Source organism: Mus musculus, chromosome 2 (genome assembly GCF_000001635.26).
Source record: "Mus musculus strain C57BL/6J chromosome 2, GRCm38.p6 C57BL/6J".
In the NCBI taxonomy this organism is placed as follows: Eukaryota; Metazoa; Chordata; class Mammalia; order Rodentia; family Muridae; genus Mus; species Mus musculus.
Window position 1 is genome coordinate 106,071,827 of NC_000068.7, and position 26,310 is coordinate 106,098,136.

Genomic DNA, 26,310 nt, shown 5'->3' on the forward strand with positions numbered 1-26,310 from the left:
CATTTCCTTATCCTTGGCCCATGTCAGACTCCTGCAAGCGGTACCCCAAAAGGCTTTCCACAGCCGAGTCAATAGATCTCCATCTAAACGGACTGAGACAACTCTCAATTCCTATCTATAAAAATTACTACAACATAAACAGGAGCTGAGACCACGCAACTCTTAGAAACCAATATAGGAGAAAATCTTCATAATCTTGAACTTGGCAATAGATTTCTAGATATTAAGTCCAAAGCGTGAGCAATAACAGAAAAACTCACAAATTTGACTATGTTGGATTGAACATTTTCATGAATTAAAGGACATTATCCATGAATGAAAAGACAATTTACACAATGCAATTGAATATTTTCAAATCACATCTAATAAGTGCTTAATATTGAGAATATATGAAAAAGTCTCATGCTCAATAATAAAAAGACAATGTAATTAGGAAATGGGCAAAGGACTGGAGCAGACATTTCCACAGGAAGATAATGGACTTGGCAGTAAGCACAGATAAGTTCAGCTTCCTTAGTCATTTGTCGTTTGGTATAAATCAAAACCCCAGTGACTTATTATTTCTCAACACAGTGTGAAATGGTACTAAAGAGACTCACACACACCTATGCATACACAGAAAAAGGCAAGTGCTTATGGCTAAAAGTTTTTATGATTAAACATTTGCCTAAATTGGATCCTTAAGTAGTTTTCTTGTTTAATCTTTACTTTTAAATTTTTATAAAGTAAAAACAGTTGGGTTGCCTTCTAAAGAGAGATACCAGGGTTGGCAGTAATCACCAGTCTGTATATATGTCTAGGGGAAACACTGGCATGTATTGAGGCAGCCAGTCCAGAGCCAGTTTGAAAATGGGAAATGGGACTCAGGAATGTCTGTGACCCCTAAGTCCTCGTTGTGACTTTGCTTTGGCCTCGGGGGTTCCTTAGAAATGTCTTCAATGTCTCCCGGTGACTTCTAGGCATCAGACTGGGGCTGCTTACACGGCTTAAATAAAAATGAGAGTGTTCACTATTGATTTACAGACACTGTTGAGAATGTTGTCAGAAAGCCTGTTGGCAGCAGTTGGGTTCTTGCTGGATCAGCACCATGGTCTTTTAAATACAATACAACCGTGTGCTGTGAGTTTCCACAAAACAGTCAAATCTACGTGTAGACTCTGGTTTCTACTAGAAGAGTCCCTTTGACATCTTTGCAACTTAGACTTTCTTCTGTCTTCATAAAGATGTGATCGCCATTTCCAGCTCTTGTTGGGATGAACAGTATTTCATGCCAAACTAAGTTTGTGCTCCTCGCTCATGTCCCTGAATGGCTCTGCACTAAAGTTATTAACAAACTCTAACACCAAAGCTATTAATCTGACTCTAATGACTTGGTCCTTAAAGTTCACTAGGAGTACATTGTAATACATGTGACTTCTAATGGGAAAATAGCTAATTGTTACGATCTATCAGAAGACCATTGCCCTGCAAAACTCTTCCATTAAAAGCCTGGGACCTAGGAAAGATTTTCTTCAAAGAGTTTGCAAGAGAAGAAAAAAAAAAAAAGCCAATGAAATACGAAAAACCATTTGTCATAGAAAATTTCCATGTTTGTTAACCAAACACGGAAAAAGAATTTTCAAAAGTGAGTTCTCCATGGTAACCCTTGAAACTATTAAGACATCTTCAGTTTGTCAAAGTTAAAATATGTTGTAACATATTTAAGTTACATAACAAGTGAAATATTTCAATATAAGTAGTATGGAGACTTAACATTTCATTTCATGGGGACAGAGCTGCTTTGTTGACTCGAAGTGACTCCTACATCTCTCTGAATTCTTTTAGCTGTCATTATTATCACTTTTTATATTTAAAAGAAAAAGATTAATTACAGTTTTTGGGACTTGTGCTAACATTGCTGATGTAACAGTAGAACTTTGAGACATCTTATGATTAGCTTGTGTTTGAATATTAACTATATACTTAATTTCTTTGTGAACTTAATTTTCTGTCTAGGTCTGGCTATGTTTTCTATTACGTCTTTTATTATTGGGTCAAAGTTTAACTCCAGCTCTTTTTTAAAACAAGATTTGAGTTAAGCTTTAAGGGAAAAATATAAATAACAAATTACATAAAATCATAAAAGTATCAATTATTAGAGCAAGCAAATATAAGGATACTTTGAAAGGTTATTACTCTCAGGTTTTGTTAATTTATTGAGTTTCATAATCGTGCACTTTTTAAATTTTTTCAAAATCCATTAAAATTTTATACAGAGCCTTAAAGTTTACAAAAAGCATGCCATATATTCAATTTTGTATATTGGTATAGATCACTGTCAATAAAAGTGGACATATATAGTTCGTTCTCAATATTTCTATATGTAATCTTTTGTTTTGTACATACCAATTCAATGATTTTACATCAATACGAAAACTCAAATCTTTTAGATGCCCAAGAAATTGAGTTCGCAAAGACTTGCATTTTCAATGACACACCCAGTTATTTTTGTTGAGGGGTAAGGCAAGCTTCAGACAACAGAATCCCAGCTTATTTCTATTTGTATAAATCAAGTCATTTAAATGAATGAATTGTGTATGCTGACCTGGGCTACCAATGTGCTACTAGGGGTGTATGAAAGAAAGATGTGCACGGTGGTGGAAGCAGAAAGAGGCATAAAGCGCATTGGAAAGCTACCAAATGTCCCCTGCAAATGGGCCCTATTGAGAGTCAGCAAGCGTGTGATGAGTGAAGTGCTTTTGAATATCGCCTTTAGATTCCATGCTGTTACAAGGCCAGCCCTGAACATGGCAACTCTTATTTCCACACACAGTACCTCTTCACTCTCAATTTAACCCCAAAATCTGATGAACCCATTACTCCATACTTGATTTCATGGAACAAGGAGTAGATATAGTTACAAATGATCAGTCACAAGCCGTGAACCAATGCAGCAAGGCATTAACAATTCACACCATTTCGGTCCACTTGCTCAAGCAGAAGATGTGCCAGCATATTTAATGCACAGCTACTTCGTTCAGTTTAAGAAAAGGCATGACTCAGGCTGCATTTTCAAGCCAGAGAAGACTTTCTGAGATGTTGGACTTCTAAGCCTCAATAGTGTAACTTTCGTCCACGTATCAACAATTAAGATAACCAAGTGTCCCAGAAAGGGTATAACACCTAAATAAAAATGTGACTCAGGTAAAGCCTAAATAACCCCCCCCCCAAAAAAAAAACCCTTCTCTTCCATCACAGCCTGCTTTGTTTGATCCTATCATATGAATCAATGTCTCTTACATAAGTGTTCTGTACTGCGGACCCACAGGCAACATGCCGTCACTTTAATGGGATCACTCGAAACTAAAACAGCTGTGAACGATGGGTTTAAGTACAGCAACTGCTTGCTTGTCACTTTGTTCAGTGGGAAAAAACCCCAAATTTGGGTAGGCATTGGTACTTAAGAAAACGACTACTAAATCCCTTCTCATAAGTACCATAGGGACAATGAGATGTGACATATAGCACATAAACAAAAGTACACAGCAGCTGTTGTTTGAATGGACACATACTGATATAAATCAAACACAGGGGACAGCACCCTCGCCACTGTCCACTCTTCCCAGGGTATCACACTCTGGTGCATGATGGTTGAGCTGAGACCAGGAGTTTTTCAACTATTATCACAATCCAAGGAAAGAACATCACTCACACAGACACACACAGACACACACACAGACACACAGACACACAGACACACAGACACACACACACACACACACACACACACACACACACACACACCTGGAATATCCCTTGACAGTAGAACAGATTCTCTGCAAGTGTTCGTCCTGGTCTAGGAGACAGTCAAAGCTGCGTATCTCTCAAGAACTAAGGTTTGTTCAAAGAGTCTTTTCTAGATAGTTGAACCTCCTTTTTTAAAAAATTCCACCTGAGTTGGTAGGAACTTTTCAAATCTTTTAAGTCTTCCAAACATCTTGCTCCCAGTGAACAGTTAGTTTCGAGACTTGCAGTTTGTACCATAAAGCACAAAGAAGTTTCTTTACAGGTACCTGTGCTTTGGACAGTACTTTGTTCCTGTAGTTACATGCACTCTGACAATGTGAAAATTAAAATAGCTTGTAAACCACAATTCTGTATATTTAATTAGGTCGGATTTTAATTTTAAATTGGAAGGAGGTCATTAAAGCCTTTGGTTATTTCCTAAGCTTTCTGAAGATAACATAATTTTAAAAACCCATTCATAATATGGTTTAAAGAACTTCTATTAATGTAAAATGTTGTTTTAGGTGAGGGATATATATCTCCAGGTATAAGTCTTGGCAGACCATTTCAGTCTGTGTCTCTCTGACCAATTCCACGATCTCTGTGGGTGCTTCTGAGAGAACATTTTTGTCATGTACTGCTCTCCTTGGTGGAGTCAAGACCATCCAACCTTTTTAACAGTGACAAAGATGGTTTTGATGTACGACCCTTCTGAAGGCTGAGATGTTCGCTTTTATGTTAGCATTTGAACTCAGTGTGTTTGAAGGGAGGCCATAGAGGGAGCAGTCAAATAGATGCTGTGCTTAGTCCAGCACTGCTGCCCTGTTATTTAAACTTTAGTGTGTGTTTTTCCCTTCAGAAGCAAGCTTTATGATAGGGTGGGTTCTACATCTTGAAGAGTTCTTGAAGGAACTTTAAAAACATACCAAACCCTCACCCTCTGGCTGGTCAATCCTTGGTTGCCAAATGTCATGCTTCTAAAAATAACATTGATTTTCTCCATTATCCTCAAAGCAATATTTCAATAATTTGTAAAGTAAATTAATTTACAATTATTTTACTTTAATTTTAATTTATCTTAATTGCAAAGTAAATTAGCTAATTGTGTGTGACCTAAGTATGCTTTAAGAACCCTGCTTACGGTCATGCTTATCTGTTAAGTTTTTGGCAGGTCCCAGGAAGCTACAGTTTCTGAGTAATTCACGCAGCCTGTGCTCATAATCTAAGAGTCATCTCTGAGTGCTCTCCACAGTACATCAGAAGCAATGCTGTTACCAGACTAGAAGACATCACGACCTAACATACAGTCCTCAGCATGATCTGTCTTGCTACAATTTACATCATATTTTAACCTATGTATTTATGTAGTTATTGCTTGTCGAGTAAAGATCCAAACAAAACTTGATGACCTCAAACTCCAAGGGGTTGAGATTTCGTGAAGGAAGGAAATGGGGAGGAAGACAAGGACTAATAACACTGAAGCATGAAAACACTATAAAAAATCATCAAGGGAGAGAAAATGATTGATAAACACATAGCATGAGAGATGATTCTTGATGAATAAGAATATATTAATTGGCAGAAAAGTCTACAAAGGAGTATAACCTGCATACCCCAGGCCCCAGGAAGGACAAACAAGAGTAACAGGAATTTAACCTTCTCGTTGATACAAAAGGTTAGTTCTTCCTAATAACATTCATTTTGATCATGCATTCTATTGCCTCTCACCATTGTCAGACTTACCAATTGAGATTATTAGATTAATTTCCAGTCTACTTGGAAAGGTACCCTGAGACAAGGAGGTTAACATGTTAACATCTTACAGCTTGCTGCTACCATAGATATAGAGGTTTCACCACAGTTTCTGGACAATACTTCTTTTTCCTAGTTACATGTACTATGAAATGTAAACCCACCAGAATTGTTGATTAATTTTTCAATTTACCTGAAATACAGAATCTACGATTTAAGAAAATGTGTCCAAAGTGATGGTCTTTGTAAGTTTTTTTTTCAAGTAGTAGAAATGATCCCAACTGGTCACTGATGTATGTCTATTAATAATTTAAGGAATCTTGCATTTTTAATGCTCTTTAATACACAGGATTGAGGGCTTGCTTAATGAAAACCATGAAAGGAAAAGTTCTTGTCTCCATCAAGTAAATACTTTGGTAGAACTGAGGTAAAGGCCTCCTGTATGTGAAGGAATGCAGATATGTAGCTTTGCACACTAACACTAACCATACATAAATAGCTTTTTTGAGTGGGGAATACTTGTGAGCATCACTCTAAAGAAGACACATGGTTTTGAAGGACACAGAAAACAAGATCCTGGAGCCCATTCCATCTGCATGCAGATGATACTCCTCTGTATTGCTTGATCTTTTTAAACAGTTGGTCGAGTTTCTTGCACATATTTATAGAACAGGATGCGGTTTGTCTACAGGGAAAGAGAAAAGACTGGTACCACACAGAGAACAAAAACCATTGGTTAAGAACTCTTATAAAACCAAACACAGTGGCTTACACCTCTAGTCCCAGCACTCAGGAGACAGAGCAGGAGAGCCACCATGAGTTTGAGGCCAGCCTGGGCTACTATGTGAGTTGCAGGCAAACCAGAGCTACATAGTGAGACCTTGTCTTGCAGTAGCAGCAGCAGCAACAACAACTACAGCAACAACAACTACAGCAACAACAACAACAACAAACTGAAACCAACCAATTAACTAAACAAATAAGATCTTTTATGAGCATTAAAATACATTAAAAAGTCAGCCATCCCTTGTTAAAATTTATGGTCTGTATTGAAGACTCAAGTGACTCTCAGCAAACCAATTATTCTTTTACATTTCAAAAACACATCTTAGGCTGCCTGCCTCATCCCTCCCCCAAGTAGCACACTGTCCTCCCTTGTGTTGAATACATTTTATTTTCAGCACAGCAGACAGACTGCTTCACGCTTCCTTCCCGAGTATTTAGACTATCATTTTCTTCTGTTTTCTGTACCTTCCTGCTTAGTGGAAACACTGTTTGTTCTTGGATTGTGCTTTGTCTCCCTTTTCAAGATCATCAAAGTTACTAGTTTGAAGCGTCCCCAAAGAAAGGGCCTTCTAATCCCTAGTTCAGAGGCTAACCTTTATTAGTGCTCTCCTGGTAATAATGAGGACCTGCTTCCAGCAGGGAGAGGCTGGAATACTGAACAGATTATTCAACAAGTTCAGAGCAGATTCTGAAGTTCCTTATACAACCTGCTTGTGAATACCGCTTTCTTTGCTTTACTGTTTCTGGTTTCCATAGTTTTCCTAATTATGTAAATCGTGTGGCACATGGGAGTAGTTTTCCACTCAATACCAGTTCTGGCACTTCAGTATACATTGAAGTCTCATTTCCCCCTCCCCCAAATTGTATATATATATATATATATATATATATTTAAATGTTATAAAGATTACAAAGTCTGAAAAGTCATTTTTCAGAAAAATCTAGTAAGTGAGCTTCTGAGGTTGGGCTGAACCTGAAAGTTTTTTTGTGTTTGATAGAGAGGAATAAGACTGATGAATTTCATGAAAATTTCTCAGGTTTAAAGTTGAGTTTAACTCCAGGGTGTAAATCTTCTATGATTACCACCTGCTTCCTAATTTATTTAACTTAATAATTTAACAACTATACTAACTACTATAAGTAGTGCTTTTCAGTATTTGAGAGTTGTGCTGGATTGAGTGGGCAAACAATTAAATCTGTATAAATCAAAACCAAATATGTAGTAACCTATGGATATTGTGTCAGCAAACTGAAAATGCTTATGATTCTAAACTGGGTTTAGTTGTACACAACTGTCATCAAAACTGACTTGTCTTACCCATTTTATTTTTGAAATATTATTATTAAATAAAATTATTATTATTTCTTCTATAGTATATACAATGTCATGTATATTATATTTTACATATATAATATGGTAGAAATATTATATAAATATAAAAATATATAAATATGTAAATATAAAAATATAAATATCTATTATACATATGAAAGTGTAAGACACCTATTTACTTAAAACATATAGAGAAAAGTAGTTTCTCTGTGTGTATAAAAGTGGGCTTGTTAGAATTTCAGGCGTTAGTTTCTCCAACTGGATGACAGAATTCTGCACAGATGTCGTCACATCACGCTTATGTTTTTGATTTTACTCATAGCAGTAGGAAATCTTAACCTCTTAATCTCCAACGTTTTTCTAAGCAGCGAACACACCAGACTTTAAGTTTGGCTTTGGTAGGGAGCTGGAGAACCAGGTGTCCTAAACTGCAAGTTTTCTTAGCTGAAAGTAAGATTTAGGAGAACACAGGTAGCAAAGGCCATTTGCATAGCTCAACCTCTCAGTAGCTCAGCTGTGCTTGATTGCAATTCCATTTCAGTGCTGGGCTTCTTTGCATAAAATATGCAACATATAACATAACCAAGGGCACAGACCTACGCCCTTAGCTTGTGATCTGCTTAATTCATTTTCCTTGCAGAAATATGTGTAAGAATAATATTGCTAGGATCTCTATCTATCTTGCATGTTTATCTTTGGGATCTACATACATTTAAGAAAAGACCATGTTAAATAAAAGTGATATGTATTCATTTTTTTTTCTGGGCCCCAAGATTTTGTTATTTATTTCTGGCTTTTCAGGGGAAAACTAAATTTCAGAAAACATTACCTAGCTGCCATGTCATTTGAGTATTTTACACTAGAAAGACTGTATCAGCTAAGCATGTGCAAAGTGTATAAACATATCTGTCAAGTCCACATGGATGTTACATGACAGGCCCACAAGTAAATATCCTTCCACAGCCCCTGCTGGGATAGCATTCCTGAATCCACCACTAGCTTAAATATTCTGGGGACTTGGGAACACAAAGGCATGAGAAAATCCTTGCTTAACATTCTCCTCTTTTCTATTTAAACAATCTTGTCACCCTGTGTCGTGGGTTGCTTTAACGAATACCAATGATGGGCCTGGGGTAGGAAGGCTTATTATAAAGGTGTGGATCATACTTTATAAATAATTTCCAGATGTGATATTTTGGGTACACGGACTCCTCTACAGGACGCAGGACACTGAAACATCATGGATCGTACAGTTTTTATCAGGACAATGCAAGTAGGTTTTCGGCAAGGCTGGTTCCAACTCATCTGTGATAAATGAGAAGATAAGGCAATCAGTGCACACCATGACACTCCATGCAGCTAGTTAGGCACACTTCAGAACTATTCAGGTGTGCTCACACAGCTTATGAGACTTGCATGGGGGGGGATGTCGCAATATAAATACATCCTTCCTGGTGGCCACTGGTAACGCAGGAATTGCCTCGCTAAGACTTAACCCAGGTCAGACATAAATAATAGATGTTAAGAGTTAGCTCTAGTCTCGAGGCTGCATTCCAGACAGCGTATCTCAGTTGGGTCAAAGGAATCCTTCCCCCTTTTCTCTCCAGTAGTTTCTCTGCTTGAAAAATGCCTGCAAAATTCCATCAGTCCTTTGAGGGGACCACTTTGGGTCTCTAAGGGAGAAGGTTTCAGACCCTTGGGGGCTAAGATGCACGGGCAAGGAGTTCTTGGGGCCTTGTATCAACGGTTAAAGTCTGCAAAAATATTATTACAAGCAGGTAAGCCATCCCTTTTTAAAAAGTACTGTATTATATATATTTTTTCAGATGTATTTGGTTCTATAGACGCAATGATTGGCATTGTGTCATAAAAGAACCGTGACATGTTTTGTGAGCTCAGCGCCTCTAAGGGAGCCAAAAATGCTCTGGAATCTCAAAGGCAGCAAGAAAGGGGCTGATTGTGTCTGTCTTTTGGTATGGAGTGTCATCTGCCTCATCTTTCCTCACTGCTCACTCTGCAGAGGAAAAGCAGATCCTTACATGGTTATTCCAGAGTCAGTAACACCAACGAAGGAAATGAATTCATCTGCACTCCTCTGAAGGCTGAGACTCCTCATTTTTCCTCTGGTGTAAACTCACCTCACTATTGTAGAAATGGGTCTAAAAGCAAATCAGATTCTACAGAAATGAATCGTGAACTAACTTCTCCTCAAGAGAACTTAATTCCATTATACTTATTTAACTTGTGTATTTCAGGATCCAGAGTATAGTTGAATTAATGTATTTGACTAAATTAAATTAGATTTTACCTTTTAATCTCTGTGCATTTATTCTATAGTTGTATGTTTATTTATACACACACACATGTATGTGTGAAGGTAAAGACATATGGTTTTGTAATTAGTTTTGGGACATTTGATTGACTTAAAAAAGGATTTATATTGTAACCAGAATGTTGCAGTTTGGATAATTACAAAAAAAAAAGGTTGTACCATTAAAAAAAAAATCTTCCAACATAACACTTAAGAGAAGCCAACCTTTGTGTTAAATAAGGGTGGGGTTTACATTGTAAACTTGGAGGTTCCATTTTAGAATTTGGCTCATTATCTCAGGCCACCGGCCGCTGATAAATGAATATTTTGAAAGCGTCTCACTATTCACTGCACACAGAAAACTGGAGGGAGCTGGGCTCCAGATGACAGGCTCGGTGTTCACACAGCACCTCCTGCTGTCCACTCGGAGAACTGCAACACACGATGGGCAGAAGAAAGTTCATCAAAGCTCTTGGAACTTCCAGGGACGTCTCAGACTTTATTTTTAGGGAAAGTGTACTTAGTTTCTTTTAATGAGATATAGTGATTCAGAGAGGATTAATAACTACTATAGACAATTTGATTAAAAATCCAGACTGTTCCAATGTTCTACTAGGCCAGCATATACAAAAACCAGTATAAGAAAATTTTTGTTCTTTTAATTGTTTAATATTTAAATATTAATGTTCAATATATAATGATTTTATAAAATAAATGATGCCTTTCTGAATTAAATTTATTTGTAGTTGTGTTTCACTAAGTGAAGGGTTTTAAGTTATTTTCAATGTTAAAAAATAGCATATGGCTTTTATTGTAATTTCAAGAAAAGCACTGTTTAAATAAAATCTGGAGATAAGCACTTTCTAAGTTTTATTAAAAGTGAGGGTTGGTGAGACAGAAGACATCCGGACAATAAGGGCCAACGCCTCTTATTTCTGCCACTCTAAACAAATGCTAAACTCAGGAGTTCAGTTCACTGTGGCAAAAATGCCTTGAGGATTGCTGCTTTAATTTAAAGAGGTCATTACTCAAAATGCTGTCAAGTATAATTTATTAAATCTTAGATGTAAATATGAGCAAAACTTTACATTTTTAGTTAGTTGCAGATTGTTCGTTTAACTACTCTATAAGCATTTCAATATTATGCTAAGTTTAAGAATCCTTAAACGTCTCGTTTCTCTGCTACTTTCTCTACCTCTATGCCTTACTGCATTGTAACAATGTTAAGCTTCATCATGCTATAGGTAAGCTGAAGTACAGGGATGAAAGCAAGGAGGAATGCCATAAGTTTGCAAAAAATTCTATTTTCTTTAGTCACGCATGTTTAATTATATGCACTTGGGTCCTCTTTCCATGGCTTCGATGTTTTTAAAACTCACTGCAGTGGCACTGTTACAATGCCACCTCTGGCCATTGGCAAGCCTGGCCACATCTTTATCTTATGAGTGTCCCCCTCGGCATTAATGAGCATTCATTGAGCTGCACTACTTCACTCGGCCTTCCAGAAAGCTGGTTCTGTTTAGTTTTCTGTCTCACCCTGTTCAGGAATCACCAGACAGGTGAAACGTGGACGAGGGGCGGCTCTTGTTTTGTTAACAATTCTTAAGATTATAAAATTGTAGGACCGGATCACTTTGACATCAGTTCCGTTTAGTCTACTTTTGACATCCCATAGGAAAACCATATTGTTTTGTTGTCTGTTAAACTATAATGGGTTTAAAAATTCTAGAAGCCCAAAGGAAGGTCTCTTAAACAAATCGTTACATTGCAACTTTAAAGGAAAAGTCAGGGCTACTGGTTTTGTATTTATGACCCTAGTAATTTTTTTTTTTTCATTTTAAATTTTAGCTTGGCTATTACAGCCTGGGGCTGAATTAAGCACATTACTTTACAGTGATCTTAAATATATACTGCTTCGTGAGTGTTCAAATGAGATATTATATTTAGGACAGCTTAAAGTCGCTTAGCCTTACATTTATCACGTGTATTTTGTCAAGAGTGGAAACATCTTGGAAATTGCTGAGAGCTAAGCAGAAATCTGTTTAATTGGTAATCTTTGGAACAGCATAACCACTTTTCTATGAAATGTAGTTAACACTTTCATGAGGGCCAGCTCCAGCTCATTAGCATTCTTGTTATGTACTGGTGCTGTTGGTGGGGGTGTTAGAGTAGGAATGCCATTGTGTCGAGTTCCAGTGTTTGGGGACAAACACTGCTGTGGAAGGAACGTGTGAAAAGGCCACAGTCCTGTCAGTGAATGAGCAAGGCTGTGCTTTCTGTGTGCTTCAAGCAGGGAAGCTGTCATTCATGGCTAACACAGCCAAACAGAGGCCAAAACACAAGGCTGCAGTACCTCTTAAAATGATATTAGTGATTTTTAAACACGATCTTCTTTATTTATGATCCTACACAGAGCTTTAGTTGCTGTCAGTAAACAAAATATGTCAGTCTGTTCAGAAATACTGTAAAAAATGAAAGAAAAAAAAAAAAAGAAAGAAAGAAAAAAAAAAAAACCTCCGTGGAAGGGCGCCAGGCAGTTACAGTAATTAGGGCTTGGGCGAACTGATCGGCAGTGTGAGGTACAAGCATGATTTGAGGGGAACTTCATCACTGGAAGCTGCTCGTCCTGATTTAGACAATTTCTTTGATTTTTCTGCTCCTAAAACTAACAAAGTTCCTAGAGATTTTTACATAATTAATGTATAGCAATTTATTTTTTATTAAAAACATTGGTTTTGAAAAGGGCTCATAAACTCTCATTTTTAATCATTTAATACTTTTAACGACCCATCTCAGTTGTTAGAGCTTCTACAGTCACGCATGAGTGTCAGACAGGAAGCCAAGAATTGGCTGCACCACCCCCACTGGCTGCCTTCACCCTGGCCTGTCGGCTTCTGTTTTACTCTGTAACTTTGAGATACAGTGGGACTCTCAGTCCTCCTCCTACATTATAGCACTTTGGAAAAGGATGATCAACTTGGAGTTAAATTTTAGCTTATGTAAAACAAAATGAATAATAATAATAATAATAATAATAATAATAATAATAATAACTCTCAAACATGTCTTAGGCACTAGAGGCTATTCCTAAACTTCACCTGAACAGTTGAAAAACACCAGCAGTTTGTTTTTATGTCTGAAAGTGCACAAAACACTTTATCTCTTTAGTTTGATTTGGAAAATGAGTGCTTGGGTTATTTATATCAGCTCATTACCTAGTCAAGTTGAGAGCTACATGATTTTGGTCTGGGCAATTTAAATATTTTTGTATGTAGTTTTTGTTTGGTAGGCTTGTTGTTTTTTAAAGAAAGCAATTTAAGCAAAGTAACCTTCGTCAGTGTATTTACACGTATTTTTTAAGCTTAATATTTGATACATTGGGTTGAGAAATCCAAACACTGAATTTCTATTTAAAAACTCATATTTCACTGTTCAAATTGCAACTCTATTGTGGGTTTGCTTTACGGCTATACTATTAAAGAAAAAAAAATCAGATAATATCAGTATGCACAGGTTTCACAGTTCAAAACTGAAACATATTTTGTTAATATCTAAATTAAGATTTCCACAGTCTTTTAGATTTAAAAAATTTATGAGCTAAAACCAAATGACTTTACCCATACTTTCAATATGTTTCATAATTAGATATTAAATATAACAACATTGTTCTTATCAGAAATGATTCGACTCAAAATATTTTTGAATTACTTTAGTGCTGGCAGAAATTTGTTCATTATGAAAAGAGAAAAGAATTTAATATTTTATTTTCATAAGCTGTTTGAAAGCATTTTAGGTCCTATGTTTTAGGTCAGCTGAAAGCATCTGTTAGCTTTACTACTGCTAAGAGACCAAGCATTTCATTTGGCTCTTCATGCTGTATGTACCGGACAGAGCAAAGGAAGTGGAGTCTTTTCTTGAGTTAGTCTTTTTGGGATGAAACTTAAAATGTTTGGCTTATCAGCAACCTTCTTAACATCCTTTGACATCTCTAGAGTAGTTTCTAACCCATAAATGTGTTGCCTTTGCAATTACGAGAACAGAGTGGAGGAGTGGAGTCCTTTTGAAAGTGTAAAACTTCTTTAAAGTTTTGATAGGAATCTCTTTTAGCATATTAGATTGTTCACAGTGTATACTGGCTGTTGATTCCCCCTGAAACCAAGCTGCATCCTAGTTACTTGAAGTACTTTAAGAACCTTAAACTTGTGTCTTTTTCTAAGTGTCATGCTTTGAGCAGGCCTAACATCAGTTAAATGAAGTGAAAATTGCATTCTTGTCTTGATAGAGATGAAAATGGATTTCTGGTCATGAAATAGATGTAGTTGTCACTTTTTAAAAAAGGTGTCAGCAGTTTGCTTCAGCGAGTAAGGTGCCAATTCAGTATGGCAGTAAACTTGTGATCTGAGCAATCAATAAAGGCTTCAATAACTTCTGCTTCATTACACTTATAATAAGAGGCTATAGATCCACGGCACATAAAATGTTGATAACGAGGGTATGTGGGGACTGACTGGGACACTTTTGTGGAAGTACAGTAAGTGCAATGTTGCCATCTAGAGTTTGTGCATAGGTAATTATCATAGCTCTCGGGGTGGGGGGTGGACGAGGAACAGAACACAATGTGATCCTGAAACGCTGTCTATTTTCTCTCATTTATCTGGGACGCATTTATTGTCACAGAACGTCTCATTTGACATGTCATAAAGCAGTTAGGTCAGAAGACAAATCTTCCATCTGTACTTTTCTCTAATCCTCTTAGAATTATGTGACCAAATGTCAAATATCTATCCCTGGCTCCAAATTGAACTTTTTTTTTTACCATGAAAATTCTTCATTTAAAAAAAATCACTTTGGGGCAAAAAAGAGAATTTTTTTTTTTAAAAAAAAATGGCAATCCAGTTATACAAAAACAGAGAGGTCTAATGGCATCTCGGTTGAGTGCTTCTCAATGGAAAATATTGCCTTTGTTAATATGAAGCACTCATTCAAGATTACAAAGCCAGCTTACCTTAAAGTAGCACTGCAAATATATTTAATCTAAAAACTATGAGACTCATGCAAAGAACGTAGACTTTCCTGCGTCAGTAATTAATTATGGATTCTTTGATGAAGTATGGGTGGCTCCTGGGGATTGGCTAAGATTATCTTTATTTTTCAAGTTATAACAAAACTTACCACTTTATTTTTCCTGACTGATTAATCCTGGCATGATTGTTTTCTTACAAATAATACCCGTGTGTGTTGAAACTGTTCGGGGAATCTATCAAGCCTATTCTTTCACTTTGCCGCTGTAACTCTGTAAAATTTGTCCTCATTTCTGAAGCGTCGAGGGCAATAATACCTGCATGTGGCTGAGATAGTCAAAGAAAACTTCTCAGGGGTAGATTATTTCATTGCTAACACGTTTTGAAAGAGTGGGTATGGATGTTGGTTGTAAGTGAAGCATTACTGAACCATTTTCCAGCTGAAGTTGCGACTGCTTCACTGAGAAGTTTATAAAAATCTGTTTTTAAGAGTTTCTATACGTAGTCTAAGTACAGTAACTTTGTGCATATGTGGATTAATTCAATAAGAAATCCAACTGGCGAGAATCTCACTTCTTCCATGTATTATATTTGTATAAGTAATATATATATATATATATATATATATATATATATATATATTTATACACACACACAAACACACATACACATGAACGAGGCCTTCAGAGTTCTCTGGTAGACTAATTTATGAGCAGTGCATTTGAAACATGCTGCTTCATGTTTTGTGCTTTCGTATACCTATGTGTAAGTTCTACAATGGAGAAACCAGAAATGAGTATACTATTGTTTTCATTTACCGATCAAAGTGTTATCCTCAAATATTACGCTGTATTTTCTCTGTATTTAATGTGTGACAATTCTGTTAGACATATATATCCTATTTTGAAATTTTTAGTCATACTGAATAGAAAATATTTTGTTCTGTAACCTCCAGAATGAGTCGAGTCCGTTGTAGTAGAGTAAACCTGAACCCCTGACAAGTTTTCTTTGACTATCTCAGCCACATGCAGGTATTATTGCCCTCGACGCTTCAGAAATGAGGACAAATTTTACAGAGTTACAGCGGCAAAGTGAAAGACTGTGCTTGATAGCTTCCCTGAACAGTTTCAACACACACGGGTATTATTTGTAAGAAAACAATCATGCCAGGTCTTCAGCTGGTTAGAGAGGGCACAGCATTCTATCTTCACCTGACATCCTATCTGTTCCGTCAACATCCTGGGCCCCCTGTCTTCTGCCCCTCCTCCCAAAAGTAATAATGCTCTCCGAGAGCCTTGTGTGAATGGACAAGAATATGAATGCTGGCCTTTGTTGTTGTTGTTGTTGTTGTTCTTGTTCTCTTGAAGGACTAAAATAGTATTGAAGACACATTCTTAGTAGAAGAAAAACCACCTCTTTTGACAATTGTCTGGTAGTTCCTGTTGCTACTTAATTATATGGATCAATGCTGTAGGTGATTGTTAATATCATTGATAATTGACAAGTCCGACACATTATTAAAGAGAAAGTGTTCTTTCCTGGAATCGTTCTATGAGACAGGGTCTTACACAGTCCATATTGGCCCCCAAGGTTCCATACAGCTGCTTGACCTTGAACTCTTGATTTTCCTGCCTCTATCCTTGTGTGCTGGAATTATAGGCAAGAACCACCATGCTTGGCTATATAAGGCGAATATTAAATGGGAACCTTTCTGAAATCATTGATTTTCCTCAGTTTATTCAGAAAAGGATGCTTTCCTCTCACTATAATTAACAAACACCCCTTGTTACAGCTTCAGTGGTCAACTTGATTCAATACAGAGTCAGTGGGGAAGAGGAAACCTTGAGGAATTGTCTCCACTGGATTGGCTTGTCGCCGCATCTGCAAGGGATTTCATTCATTGTAAATTATATGTAGGAAGGCTCAGCCTTGTACTCAGTGCCACCCCTAGACATGTAAGGCCTGGGTGGGATGAGAAAACCAGCTAAGGAAGCCAGAAGGAGAAAGACAACAAACATTGCACCTCTGTGGTCTCTGGTTCAGTGTCTGTCTGCAGGGTCTTATCTTTGTTTCTACCGAGGCTTCCCTTGATGATGGACTATATTGGGATGCGTAAGCCAAATAAATCCCTTTCTCTTCCAAGTCACTTCTGGTCAGGACATTTTATCACAGCAAAAGAAACCAAACTAGAACACTCATCTTACAACAAATACCTGATTTTCAAATAATATAATTGATTCCTTGATATATATATATATATATATATATATATATATATATATATGACAAAAATGAGTATAATAATCATTTAATCTAATTTTTTAAAACATAATCATTTATGGAGAGAGGACATAGCAAAAATTAACTCATTAACATTTAATATATGTTACTGGGAAATAAATGTTGAAATTTCAGAGGATCATGTCACAATTAAAAGACACAGTTATGATCAGAAAGCTTATGATTGGCACACTGGAGGTGAGTGACATACTGTAAAGCAATACAGGATGAGATTCCATTTTCTGAGATATCTGGACTAAAACTAATTGGCTTTCAGACATTATTGGATACTTTAATATATGTATATAGACAACAGGATGGGAGTGGGGTTCAAGTTGAATCACTAAATGAGTTCATGTGCCATAGGAAGTTTTATACAGAACTTGTAGTGCACACACCTGCTGTGAACCCCTGGGAATGGAATTTTCTGCCTGTGATGTCCATCAGCTCTCAGGATGCTTTAGAGTTTAGAATACTCCATGTTCAGGATTTTGAGTTAGGTATGATTAACCCTCACTCTCCAGGATACCATCCTCATATGGTCTTAAATTTGAAATAAGTTAAAATGTTAAAAAGTTTGGCTGTGGGTTTCTGAATCTGCTCCCATCAGGTTGTAGATGAAGCCCAGTCATCATCGACAAGGCTGATACAGGTATCAGCACACTCTGTGCTTCCTGGTCTACCACAATGGGACCAGCCTCCAGCCCAGGCTCACGATGCCTTGCCTGCCATGATGGCTGAAACCCTGAGACAAACTAAGTCTGCTCTTAAGTAGTTTGTTAGATATTATAGACACAGTCATACAAAAGTAACTGAGACAGTAGATACGTCACTCTAGTGTTCACACACAAAACAAAACAGAAATGGGGTAAATGAACACCACAATGGCCACAATACGTTCTCTAGTGGCCAAATAGACACATCTTTATGTTCTTCAGTATCTCTGAGGATCCTATAAATGACCTTACATCTTTAGTGACTATGATTCTGGCAATCATTAAATTTACTTTGCCTTGTTTGGCTAGTAAGAGTCTCCCTTATCCCCCGAAAAGAAATATTTAGAGAAACAAACATAGTGAAGTCTCCTGTGGGTGTGGTTATAGTAGAAGTTAGGGATTTGAGTGCAGGAAAACTGTCCAACACCTTACCTTAAGGAGTTTGCCTTATTGTATAGTTGACAAAAATACCCATGAGACACTTGAAAGAAATTGGCTTATTAGTACATAATTAAGTGCTAAAATATATGATTTAGATGCCATGAATGGAAATTTACATAAAGGAAAATCAACACAAAGCTAGGAAGGAGTTTTGAGATTGAAATTAACCTCAGATGCCAAGTGATTCTAGTTATCTCATTTGATCGATAAGAGCACAGTAATGAAGTTTACTGCATTAGATTGCTGAGAGGATTAAGTATTATGTATACATTTATAAAATGGCATGTGGAATACAGTTCGTACAGAATACTGTATTCCACGTACCATTTTATGAGTTTATGCAGTAGGGATTATTAGCCTATTCATCGGCTTTGGCATTAATACTATGACTAAAGTAATTGAGACCAAGGTAGTAAGATATTTTTATGAGGTGAAACAGCAAGAGAGATTGGCAACGGTCACATGACTTGGTCACTTTTAGAGTAGGCACGGCAGGTTGGAGGGCTGGAAATGAAGTCAGGTAGCCAGATACATTATACTTTGGTACAAGAAGATCTGTGACCATTGCGGGATAAAGAGAAGTTACAGCAAATGAAGTTAGAGGAAGGCGTTACATTGGAGCAGTGAGGGCACTGAAGAAATAGAGCCTCTTCAGGGATGAGGCTGTTCTACCTCCCACAAGTTTCACAGTATATTAAATAAGACATGCCAAAATAGAATTTTAGAATGATTAATTTTGCAGGATTACTCTTAAAATTAATTCTATGGGCAAAGTTCCATACTATATAATTGCCCTACTTACATAATAACTGAACTATTTATACACATGTTAATTTATAATTTTGGCAGGTGGCATAGTTGTGATGGGTAACAACCTTTAGAGTAATGTCTTCTTCAGTTACCTTGTCACTGTGTCTTTGGGATGTTTAATAGTCAGGGTTGTCTAGGGGAACTGAACCGAATGGTTCTATATATGTGAAAAGGATTTTTTTTTTCTTTTTTAGAGAAGCTTGTGGGCTGTTGTCTGGGTAGTCCAACAATGGCTGCCTCTACAGAAAAGCCACAAATCTGGTAGTTAGTTGTTCAGTAGGTCTTCAATCTACCTGGGAATCCCAAAGAAGCAGATTCTAATGCCAGTGACAGAATGCATCTGTAACAGGGCAGATGAACTTGCCAGCGAAAGTGAAGGCAAACAGACAAACAGAAAAAACTTCCTTCTTTCATTTCCTTTTATGTGGACTTCCACCAGAGGTACAGGTGGCAGTATGGCCAGGTACATAAGGATTTCTGAGCTCTGTTCCATTAGTCTATATATCTATGTCTACACAATCTTTATTTTTATTATTTAGTGTGGTTTGTTGGTTTCTTTGCCTTTGAGGTACACTGCCACGTGATACACCCTGGGCTGGTGTTGAACCCATGATGAAGCCTTTTGAGTGCTGGGATTGCAGGAGTGTACTACATGCCCAGTGTGTAGCATGAAATCAGTCACTATGGTGCCTGTGCCTTCATTTCTCTTTTCTAAGATTGTCCTGACAATGTGGGATTTGGGGGTGAATTGTAGGATTTTTTTTCTGCTTTCACAAAAATGCCATTGATGTTTTATGGGGATTACACTGTCTTACTAGGCTACTCTCAATCACATGAACATATTAGCTATATGAAGACTGCAGCCCACAGCAAGGGTTGCTTCTCTATTTAGATCTGCTCTCATTTCCTATTGAAATGTTTTACAGTTTACACCATAAAGCTTTTCACTTCCTTCATTATATTTATTTATTCCTAGGTGCTTTCGCTCTTTTTGATGTTATAGTAATGAAGTTTTTTTAAAAGAATTCATATTAGATTGTTTATTGTTTATGTATACAACTACTACTGATCTTTATATGTTCATTTCTTATCCAACAACATTGCAGAAATTATTAGTTGCAATATTTTTTTTTGTGTGGAATCTCGAGGGTTTTATACAGATTAGATAAACTCACCTGTAAACAGATCATTTTACTTCTCATCTTTGGACACCTGTTATTTCTTGTCCTACTAATTTCTCTGGCAAAGACTTTCAGTGTTGCATTGAATAGTGTGGAAATGGGCACCTGTCTTGTTCTTGGTCTCAGCGTGGGACGCCTTCATTATCTTAGCTGTGTATCTTGCTAAGCACTGTGTTTCACGAACAGCTTCTTCCATGCTGTGATACTTTCTCTTTCAGTGTTGTTGCTCTGTCAACAATACCACATTCAATTCTGCCTAATACCTTTTTTTCTGCACCGACTGAAATGAGTCTTTTAGCATTTATGGTGTTAGTGTAGAATATCACTTTTATGGCATGTTATTTGTTGGGCAGGCTTGTATTTTACTGGCAAGCCTTGTATTTGCTGTCGTTAAGTTACAGACTAGTCTGACTTCCTCCTTTCGCCTCCATTCCCTCTCTTCTCTCTTTTAGACTGATATTTAGTATTTTAATTTTCTTTGAAGGAATTTTTCCATCTAATGTGAAAAGACAGACCCAGAGACACAATCATATGACTCTTTCTTTATTGCTATCCACTTAAAGTATGTATATATTGCCTTTGAATTATTAAAACTGGCAATTGCTAACATCTGCTTTTCTAAATTGATGTAGCTCAAAATTGATCAGGGCCATTGATACTTTTAAAGAAATGTGGTTTACTGTATCGTTTATTTATTGTTTATTACCATCTTATTGATTTTATGTTTTATTAATATTACTTCTGCTTATGCAGGGTTTAAATGTTCATTGCTTCTCTGCCTTCTCATAGTGCAAGTTGGTTTCCTAATTTTAGGCTTTTCTACTTTTGTAACTAGAGCATTTAATGCTCCATTCGTTTACATCTCAAATGATAGCTCACTTCTCGGTTACCCCTCCACCAACCCCTCATCCCATGATATCTTGCTTACTGGTTATTCCTCTACCACCACCCCATTTCACATCTGCCCTCCTCCCTCCCCTTTGCCTGTATGAGGGTGCTCCCCCACCCACCCATACTCTCCCGCACCACCACTCAGCATCCCACTCCACTGGGGCATCCAACCTCCCCCGAGACCAAGGGCCTCCCCTCCCATTGCTGTCAGGCAAGGTCATCCTCTGCTACATATGTATCTAGAACCATGGATTCCTCCAGGTACACTCCTTGGTTGGTGGTCTAGACTCTGGGAGAACTGGGTGGTCAGGCCAACCTCTGTTGTTCTTCCAATGGGGTTGCAATCTCTCTCTGCTCCACCATTCCTTTCGCCAGCTCCCCCACCAGGTTCCCTGAGCCCAGTCTGATGTTTGGCTCCAAGCATCGATATCTGCACTGGGCAGTTGCTGGCCGGACCTCCCAAGGAACCGCCACACTAGTTTCCTGTTCTGCAAGCTCCTGCCTCTTGACCACCGCAACAGTGCTGAGTTTGGTGTTTGCTGACATGGCGCACCCCCAGGTGGGGCAGTCTCCGGTTGGTCCCTCCTTCTGTTCCATTTTTTGTCCCTGTTCTTCCTTTGGACAGGAACATTTCTGGGTTAAAAACTTTGAGATGGGAGGGTGGCCCCATCCCTCGACCAGGGGTCGTGCCTATCTACTGGAGGTGGTCTTCACAGGTACCATCTCCCTCTTCTCTGCACATTTCGGCTAAAGTCATCTTCATCGGATCCTAGGAGCCTCACATTTCCGTGGTATCTGGGACCCTTTAGAGGCTATCCCCAGTTCCACATCCCCCCTGCTACATATTTTTGTTCAATTTTCTAACCCTCTGTACCTCTCTCACATCTCCTCCAGTTCCTGATACCACCCTCTTATTCCCCCCTCCTTCTCAGGTCCCCCTCTCTTCACTTCCCACATTCTGTTCTCCCCTCAATGTAGGACTGAGGCATCCACACCCTGGTCTTCCTTCCTTCTCTATATGATCCGTGGATTGTGTCATGGGCATTGTGAGCTTTTGGGCTAATATTCACTTATTCATGAGTACAAACCATGTGTATTCTTTTGTGACTGGGTTATCTCACTCAAGATGATGCTCTCTAGCTTCACCCATTTGCCTGCGAATTTCATGAAGTCATTGTTTTTAATCTCTGTGTAGTACTCCATTGTGTATATGTACCATATTTTCTGTATCCATTCTTCTGTTGAGAGACATCTGGGTTGTTTCCAGCTTCTGGCTATTATAAATAAGGCTGCTATGAACATGGTGGAGCATGTGTCCTTGCTATATGTTGGGCATCTTTTGGGTATATGCCCAGGAATGGTATAGCTGGATCCTCAGGTAGAAGTATGTCCAATTTACTCAGGAACTGCCGGACTGATTTCCAAAGTGGTTTTACTAGCTTGCACTCCCACCAACAATGGAGGAGTGTTCCTCTTTTTCCACATCCTCGCCAGCATCTGCCATCACTTGCGTTTTTGATCTTAGCCATTCTGATGGGTGTGAAATGGAATCTCTGGGTCATTTTGATTTCCATTTCCCTGATGACTAAGGATGTTGAACATTTCTTTAAGTGCTTCTCAGCCATTTGAGATTTCTTGGTTTAGAATTCTCTATTTAGCTCTGTTCTCCACATTTTAATAGGGTTATTTGGTTCCCTGGAGTCTACCTTCTTGAATTCTTTGTATATTTTGGATATTAGCTTTCTATCAGATGTAGGGTTGGCAACTATCTTTTCCCAGTCTGGGCTGCCATTTTGTCCTATTGACCGTGTCCTTTGCTTTACAGAAGCTTTGCAATTTTATGAGGTCCCATTTGTCTATTGTTGATCTTAAAGCATAAGCCATTGGTGTTCTATTCAGGAAGTTTTCCCCTGTGTCCAAGTATTTGATGCTCTTCTCCTACTTTCTCTTCTGTTAGTTTCAGTGTCTCTGGTTTTATGTGGAGGTCCTTGATCCACTTGAACTTGAGCTTTGTACAAGGAGATAAGAATGGATCATTTCTCATTCTTCTACATGATAACTGCCAGTTGAGCCAGCACCATTTGTTGAAAATGCTGTCTTTTGTCCACCGGATGGTTTTAGCTTCTTTGTAAAAGATCAAGTGACCATAGGTGTGTGGGTTCATTTCTGGGTCTTCAATTCTATTCTATTGATCTACTTGCCTTTCTCTGTAACAATACCATGCAGTTTTTGTTTTTGTTTTTAAATCACTATTGCTCTATAGTTTAGCTTGAGGGCAGTGATGGTGATTCCCCCAGAAGTTCTTTTATTGTTGAGAATAGTTTTCACTATCCTAGGATTTTGGTTATTCCAAGTGAATTTGAGAGTTGCTCTTTCTGACTCTATGAAGAATTGAATTGGAATTTTGGTTGGGATTGCGTTGAGTCTGTAGATTGCTGTCAGTAAGATAGCCATTTTTACTATGTTAATGCTGTCAATCCATGGGCATGGGGAGGAGTGCTTTCCTAGCGTGAATGTGGTACAAGTCCCTGGGTTCAAATCCCAGTTTTGTCAAATGAAATACCAGCATGTAATATCCTGGTGTCAGAGTCTTTGATTTTAGGACTTATTCCACTCACAATTGTGGACAACGCACGCATGGAGTTTGGAAACCTTTTCTCTATTTGCTGTTCTAATACAAGTGATATTTTGACTCAGTCATCTTTCATTTCAACTATTTATTTGACATCACAAATTCATCACACCTTTCTTATGGTTTTAATTTAGGGGGTGCTTTCCAAGTCTGACAGCACTGGGATCATAGAAGCCCCTGTGTGCACTTCTTACTTAGACCTGGGGCAGAAGCAGGGGTCTAGTTTAACAATACTTTAGAAGTGATTTCAATACTTAGTAGGTTGAGGCTCTTTATTGCATCTTTTCTTTTTATTAGAATATGTTAATTACATATAATAAGATTTATTATTTTCATATATGTATATCATGTATTCTGGGCCTTGAGAGATGGTTCAGTACTTAAGAGCAACTTCTGTTCTTTGCAGGGTACCTGTTTGGTTGCCAGCACCCACATCAGGTGATTTTAGCCTCCTCCAACTCCAGCTCCAGCGAACCTAAAGCTTCTGTGGTTCTGCCGGTGCCACACTTGCTGGTTCACAGACACAACTTAAAATATAAATCTCTGTGAAGCATATATAACATACTCATCATATATTCTGATCATATCCATCCTGCATAACTCTGTTTTGTCCCCTTCTCCTCTGCTTTCGTGCCTGTCAGTCCTCCTGACTTATCTCAGTGATCATCAGGCTTGCTAGCACTGTTCATAGCGACATGGAGGAGTGGTTATTTATAGAGGCTACACCACTGAAGAAAACTTTTCCTTTTCCTCCAGCAACCATTAAGTATTATCAAGTTCTGGAGTAATGGCCACTCACGAACCCCTCTCTCATACATGACCAATGTTTATGTGCCCAATCTTGTTCAGGTAATAATGGTTGATATAAGTTCAAGAACACAGTGGCTCTACCATACTGAAGATGGTGTTTCAAAAACTCCATATATATATATATCCATATATATATATGTGTGTGTGTGTGTGTGTGTCTGTGTGTGTCTGTATATATATACATACATACATATATATGTGTGTGTGTGTGTGTGTGTGTGTGTGTGTGTGTGTGTGTGTGGATATATATATATATCATTACTTTTGATCACAACACCATCATCCTTAACCAGGTATACTGAGCCATGTCTCCTTCTATGGCTGCACCAGAAGTCCCCCACTTGGTGGGCTCAGGACACTATGGAGCTATTCCCATTGTCTAGTCATTATATAATATGTCCAGGTCTGCAGTCCTGGGACAGTATCTCTGTGGTGCAAATGAGTTAAAAACTACAAACAGATGCTTGCATGGTGGCTCATTCCTGTGATCCCTGAACTCAGGAATCAAAGCTAGGAACATCATAAATTCAAGGTTTTCCCCCCAGTAAATATTTGTTCTTACAGTAACAAAGAGAGAAGCTTCCAGGGGAAGGCTAGCAGTGAGGATGATGATGATGATGACGATGACGATGACGATGACATTGCCTTGTATGTCATACCAATAGGCACAGGAACTGCACTTGTTTCTTGCCATCTTAGTTATGCAAAGGCTTCAGTGTATATTAGAAATGTTTTCTCTGCCTCTCAGTGTTCTTATTAGTAAAGAAAATCATTCCATATAATCTTTTGGTTTAGAAATCTTCATTTTATGACTGATTTTTTATAAAATAAAAGACAAACATGCAGTATGTTAGGTTTCTTTAAGGTGGCCATACTTTAGAGAATGATCATTTCTGTATTTTATAATGTTGATACTTCTTTGAAGTATATGATCTAGATTTTTCCAGTGGTGGCAATTGCTTTATGGAAGCTGGACCCACGAACATTGTTAGAAGCAAAAAACAGAGATTCAGTGTACTTGTTAGGAAAATACTAAGTCTCTTGTATTTTTATATTTTATTTTTTGACTAAAAGGTCATATGCCATATTATTGATGCAATTAGAAGCATTTTCTAAACTCATTCCTACCTATGCTATATCTTCACACATATATACATTTAAACACCTCCCCCCCCCAGCATATATACTTTTGCGCTTGACAAGTAAAGGCTGACATATTATCTATTATCTCTTTCCAGGTCACGACATAGACAGGGAACTACTAATACTAAATGTGCTTTGATGTTTTAGGCTTTAGGGTAAAATTAATTATGTGTTTCACCATTTATATGTAAGTCACCTCAAGATGCAGGGAGGACTTAAAATGTAGTGTCAAATATACTATTGAGAAGGACAAATTTGGGGATATGATTGTGACATGAGGATAAAAGAGCTCCTTCTATGGAGCATATCCATCAGGCTAAGATAAAGTGATCGAGGAACTACAAGCCTTCCCTTGAAAACAGCAGAGAATCTCTGTGGAAGGGAAGTATGCCAACCAGAGAGCAGTAGGGAGAGGAGGAGAGACAAGAAAGGAGAGGG

The 26,310-nt window shown here is 37.8% G+C and overlaps 1 protein-coding gene across 6 annotated transcripts in view; it reads left to right on the forward strand.

Annotated features, from left to right (window-relative positions):
- The first annotated feature begins 9,037 nt into the window (after window positions 1-9,037).
- Window positions 9,038-26,310, forward strand: part of Dcdc5 (doublecortin domain containing 5) — a 328,880-nt gene continuing 311,607 nt past the window's right edge. For 4 of the 6 annotated variants that reach the window (XM_011239882.3, XM_006500502.4, XM_011239885.2 and 1 more), the window contains exon 1: window positions 9,038-9,414. The gene's annotated coding sequence lies outside the window, so the exon portion shown is untranslated. Of the gene's footprint in view, window positions 9,415-24,321; window positions 24,358-26,310 lie in introns of those variants that run through there. The other 2 variants (NM_177844.2, XM_017319384.2) reach the window with 2 other exon arrangements.